Raw genomic sequence first — 6000 nt, 5'->3', positions numbered from 1 at the left:
TTCTAGTTGTAACTTAGACTGACGTATAGTTCGTGGTTCAGCAGCTATCTCCGGACGGTATTGGAGTTTTATTATGCCTTCATTGTTACGTATTGCAACATCTACTGTATATTTTTAATTGGGATGATTTGTTGAGCCGTCCGAAACTAGGCATCAGTTAATAGATAAACTGCCTACGCAACCTAAGACGGTACCTTCAACAATTATTGTAAAAACGGTTCAGCTTATGCTAAGTCTTCCTTTGCCCACGACTGGTCGCAGCAGCGTCTGAAACACGACAACAGCAGCACGGCTTCGCTGTTTGCAGGTGTCCCGCGAGTTCTCCTTCTCGTCCACGAGCCGGGGTGAGGCGTCGCCAGTGCAGTCTCCCACGGCCGCCTCGCCGCCCGCCTCGGCCGGCCTGCGGTTGGCCACACCGGGCCGCGGACAGGCGCACGCCGCTTCCGGCGCCGCGTCGCTGCCTCGTTCCACTGCCCCTGCCCCTGGCCCTGGCGCGGCCCCACTCGCGCACACATCGACTCCGCTGGCGTCGGCGGCGTCGCGCGCACCTGCTGCACCTGTTGCGTCGCGGGGAGCCGCCACACCGTCTCCTATCTCGCGCGACGGCAGTGCAATCCAGAGACATCTGTTAGCGGACGGAGACAACAGCTTGCAAAGAGCCGCGCTGCAGGAGCGCCACCATCACCAATTGCAACAGGTAACGGCCGTCTATCTTAGGCAGTGCATGAATCACCAACTCTCGTGGCAACTCCAATTCCGCCCTTTCTCTCTCTCTCTCTCTCTCTCTCTCTCTCTCTCTCTTTCTCTGGGCCGACTGCACCAACGTCGATTGGAAAGCAGGATGACCAAGATTTCGTAATCATGGTTAAATTTTAATGGTGATTTAGTTGCTTCTGTGCTACACCGAAGTTAAATGCCGGTTAACAAAAAACGCGCCGGCCGGAGTGACTGAGCGGTTCTAGGCGCTTCAGTTTGGAACCGCGCGACCGCTACGGTCCCAGGTTCGAATCCTGCCTCTGGCATGGATATGTGTGATGTCCTTAGATTATTTAGGTTTAAGTTGTTCTAGGGGACTGATGAACTTAGAAGTTAAGTCCCATAGTGCTCAGAGCCATTTGAACCAAAAGACTATTCCCCTCACTTTGGTTGCGTTTTACAAAGCATATCGACAATAATTCCCAGCATTCAATGGTCTCTGTCAACATGAGCACACCATGCAAATTCCGCCGACATCGTCAGTATACGTGACCCAAAAAGACACCAGCGACCACAAAATGCATAAAACACGAAAAGAAGATTCAGCAAGCACTTAGCGGATGAGAAAGGGCAAATGTATAAGATGCGGGGGAGGGGAAGGAAGTAAAAAAATATAAAATAAAATAAATTCAAATGAGGCAAAACTGCTGGATGTAGTTGGGTCACCACTGAAGCCCTTTGAAAACCCATTCGATTTGGACTCGCAGTACAATGTCATCACGGATTTTAATGTAGATGTGGTTTTTAAAGAGAGATGGGGCCCCTCCACGCCCGCACCAACGTGGTGACCAAACCAAAAGTTCTACTGTCACCTCCGTAAACATGTTAGTTATCTAGTAGGTGGATCACAGGATGCTGGGCTGTAATGTTGTCCGTGCGTCTGGGTAAGGCTACGCATTAACACGGTCCATCAGGTGATAGATAGTGGACGAAACGCGAGTGAGGGTAGCGATTTGAAGAGCAGAGGGAAAAAAGTGCCATGGCTCGTGCCGTGGGAAAAAAACCTCTGCGACAGTGGGATGGGTAGTAAGAGCAGTAGTGGCTTACTAGCTGCGATAGTTCATGCAAGGTTGGATTTGTTAGTATAGGTATCATGCATCATTACCGTGACAGGCGATGGCGATGTGTCCCAGTTGCTGCGGCTGCTACTTTCCTGGAACAATCAAGATCGTTATACAGTAGTGGGAGATCGGCCATAGATCATCTCACTGTGTGGGGGATGTGTGGAGCTTGTTTGCATGCAGTGTACGGTACGGCTTCCCTGTATGGTGCCAGTTATTCGGCAGTGTATTTCAGCTGGATATCCAGTAAATGCGTCTGATTAACAGGGGCTCGCCTGTGCCGTTATGTTTGCGTAAGCTTGGCCGTAGATGTAATTGTCCTTGCAATTATGTCTTTTGGTCTTTTATGTTTCCATCTATGGTTGTGGTCGTAGTTCCCCAGATTCAGAATAAACGGGTTCTGCGAATGTCTGTATAGTCTTGTGGTGAGTTTGTGGATTACCTCCGTGAGAGTCTCAAGTCGGTATTCCCGGTGTAGGTCCGCGATGCGTGTGTATCGTGGAGCATTGCTTATGATTTTGAGTACCTTGTTTTGTATGAGCTGCAGACGGCGCAGGCGTGTAGGCGCAGCGTATCCCCAGACGGGAGCTGCGTACGTCATCAGGGGTCGGATAAGTGTCATGTACATGGACCTCGACACCCTTCTGTTCAGTGTGCTACGCCTGTTGAGCATAGGATAGAGCTGTTTGAGCCTCGCGCTAGCTCGGTTGGTCATGTGTTGTATGTGGTCCCCCCAGAGTAATTTCCGGTCCAGCCAGACACCGAGGTATTTGACTTTCTCGCGGAAACGTATTGGACGTGCATGTAGAGTTATTGGTCTGCAGTAGCGGTGTTTGCGTAGTTGCTTCGGTCTTCTCGTGAACAGAACGGCTTCGCACTTGTCGACGTTTACTCTAACACGCCATTTCTCCAACCAAGGCTCGGCCACTCTGAGTGCAGTCTGTAGGCGTGACGTAATGTTTGATGGTTTCCAATCTTGCGCAAGGATGGCTGTGTCATCCGCGTAGATTGCCATCATTGTGTTGTGTGTGGTTGGGAGATCGTTTATGTAGAGGTTAAACAGTAGGGGCCCTAGGATGCTTCCCTGGGGTACTCCCGCGAGTGTACCGTGTCGTGTTGATTGTTTTCCCTGCACGTCAGTGTTGAAACTCCTGTCTGTGAGGTATGAGTGTATTAGACGCAGCAGCCCGTCGGGGAATCCCGCGTCGCTGAGTTTGCGGATGAGGCCGTTGTGCCATAGACGGTCGAAAGCCTTTTCGATGTCCAGGAACACTGCCCCTGTAGCTTTGTTTGTGTTGAAGCCATGTGTTATGTGTTCAACGACCCGTAGGAGTTGTTGTGTTGTGCAATGGTGATTTCTGAAGCCGAATTGCTCCGGTCTCAGGATGTCATTTGTTATGCAGTGCCTAGTGATGCGTTTGAGAATCACCTTCTCAACAATCTTACTGAGCGAGCTCAGAAGGCTGATGGATCGGTAATTTTGTGGGAGGCTGTGGTCTTTCCCCGGCTTCCTGAACATCAGGACCTTGGCCGTCTTCCAAAAGGCGGGGAAGTGTTGGTGTTTTAGTATGGCATTCGTTATGTGTGTTAGGTACTCAGTTGCTTTATCCGTGAACTCCTGGAGGACACGGTTTTGAATGCCATCATGACCAGGGGCTTTCCTAGCAGCGGAATGCATTATAGCCCAGGAGAATTCGGCTGTGCTAGCATGTCGAATGTCGTCGCGCGATGGTTGGGCTAGAATGCGTGTAACCTCTTGGTCAGTAGCAAGTGTGAACGCTGGATCTGATGGTACCAGGTTCGGTGTGAATGACGCTGCGAGTGTTCGGGCCATTAGTTCTGCTTTCTCTTCCGCTGAGTATGCAGGTCCGTCGGGCCCTTGAAGTGTTGGGGTGTATATTTTCTCCCTGGTGAAGTGTCGGGCTAGTTGCCACACGCCAGGTCGTGTGGTGTCCAGCCCTTCGAGTTTGTGGTTCCACTGTTGTGTTCTGTGTGTTTGTATTTTATCGTGTATGATGCCCTGTAGTCTGTTAATGTGCCGTTTGAAGTACGGACGCCTGGTGCGCTGCTATTGTCTCCTGAGGCGATTCCTCATTGAGATTAGGCCCAGGATTTCCTGGGGCAGGGCCGCACTGCGTTGTTGTGAGGTGCGATCAGGTATGGTGCCTGCCATTGCGTCCTGGACGGCGTTAGTGAGGGTTTCTACTGCCTCGTCAATTTGTGCTGTTTCATTAATTTCGTGTATAGGTGGGATGTGGCTATCGAGCGTTTGCTTGAACCTTGTCCAATCCGCACGCCCGTAGTCCAACATCTTACGTTGTTCCATGTGCTGCAGTGTTTCCTCAATGTATAGTATTACAGGTTGGTGGTTTGAGGGCAGATCGTTTTCAACGGAAACGTTGAGTGTCTATGTAATGCCCTTGATGAGGGCCATGTCTATCACGTCTGGCCTGTGTCCCCTCTGATAGGGAATGTGCGTCGGTTCAGTCGGCGCTAGTATGATGTAGTTTCTGCCAAGTGAATGTTCGTACAGTTTTTTGCCGTTGGGATTTCGTATGCGTGAATTCCATTCTGGGTGTTTTGCGTTCAGATCTCCAGCGACTATTACTCGCGGTGAAATGTTGAGTAGTGTGCTGATATCGCGTGTTGAAATGCCTACAGGGCTGTTGTATACCGATATCAGTGTGGTGTAGGCTCCGTTGAACTTGACTCTGACGGCCGTAGCCTCGATTTTTCCAGTTCAGGGAGCTCTATGTTTGTGTGCTCGATGTCTTTGTGTATGACGATTGCAGTTCCACCTGCCACGGCGCCGCCCGGTCGGTCGGTACGATAGACACAGTAGCCAGGAAAGTTTAATTGTTTGTGCGGTGTAAGTTTAGTCTCGCTCAGTAGCGCGACAAGGATTCCCTTGCGCTCCATGAACGCGGCAAATTCTGCCCTTTTGTTGTGAATCGAGTCTGCATTCCAGAACAGTATCCGTGATAGTGTGTGCGGGTCTGCGTTATGGGCCGGGTGTGGCGTATTATTCATGTAAGAGTGTGAAAGAGTGTTGTGATGGCAGTGTGTATGACAGCCCAGTATTGCCCGGGTTCGGCGCTCATGAGCTGGGTGATGAGTGTAGTGACGGCCATCAGCACCTTGGTAAGGATTTCAATGGTCGTGTGTCGGGGGAATAGTGTTTCCAGTATTCCCCCAGGTGATGTGTTGGTGTTGGGTGTGGCAGCCTGAGGTGCTGTTGTGGTGTTAGCGGCCGCTTGTGCAGGTATTGGTGTGTTGTTTGGGGCGGCATTTGTGTTTCGTGGTAGAGGTTGTGGCGCCTGAGTTACTTCTGTGGTGAGGGGGATGGTAGTGTGAGTTACAGTCTCGGTGTCTTGTTGACTGTTTTCCTGTGTGTTGCTGTTCTGTTGTTGCTGCGTGGCCTGTTGTGGTGATTTCGTGTTCCCCGCCCTGTGTTTGCGTGTACGTCCAATCCTCCTCTGGGCTTGGGGTTCGGGGGGTTCTTGTGTGGATGTGTTTTCTTGTATATGGTGTGTTTCTTCGCAGCTCGTGATTTCCGGGAGTGGGGTCGTGTTGTTTGGGGGCATAGGTGTTAGTACCGATGCTTGTTGGGTTTCAGGTGTTGTCTGTGGCTGTTGCAGCGGTTGTTTCACGTGTGTGTGTGTAGGGCGCTGAGGTTCTGCAGCCTGTGCCGTTCCGCCAGGGCGTGCAACCGTGGCAAACGTTACGCCGTTCCTCACTGGGTTCGGCCGACACCCCCGGGATAACAAGGCCGTCCAGCAGTGTTAGTGACGTCACACTAAGCGGCCCACAGCCGACGCAGCAGTCCACGGACACCTCCGTACAGACGCGCCTGGTGCTAACGACCTTCTCTCCGTCATACAGAAAGGAGCGAACTAATCGATAACTCGAACCAAAGACCAAATTATATATATTCTTGTAAACAGCATAAAGCTTCATAACGAAATACCGATTACATATACGGGCAGGAATAGGTTCTAGAACTCCTCTGAAAAGTGTTTATCTTCAGTACCAGAATGAACATCAAATTGTCAGGTTTTCTAAATAGAAACGCACTTTGTTAGTAACAGGCAGCAATAATGAGACCTTCAGTTGGTGATTTCTACGTGGAAAAGGAAATAAGCTGTAGAGAGATTGAAAATGGTAAGTAAAGAGAGCCTCAGCC

The 6000-nt window shown here is 50.7% G+C and overlaps 1 protein-coding gene across 1 annotated transcript in view; it reads left to right on the top strand.

The window, feature by feature from the left end:
* Positions 1–429: 429 nt before the first annotated feature.
* LOC126187909 (sodium-dependent nutrient amino acid transporter 1-like) overlaps positions 430–6000 on the top strand; it is a 157566-nt gene continuing 151995 nt past the window's right edge. The window contains exon 1 of the mRNA XM_049929262.1: positions 430–697. The gene's annotated coding sequence lies outside the window, so the exon portion shown is untranslated. The remainder of the gene's footprint in view (positions 698–6000) is intronic.

Source organism: Schistocerca cancellata, chromosome 5 (assembly GCF_023864275.1).
Source record: "Schistocerca cancellata isolate TAMUIC-IGC-003103 chromosome 5, iqSchCanc2.1, whole genome shotgun sequence".
Classification (NCBI taxonomy): Eukaryota; Metazoa; Arthropoda; class Insecta; order Orthoptera; family Acrididae; genus Schistocerca; species Schistocerca cancellata.
The sequence above is the reverse complement of the archived record's forward strand: the minus strand, read 5'-3'. Positions and strand labels throughout refer to the sequence as shown.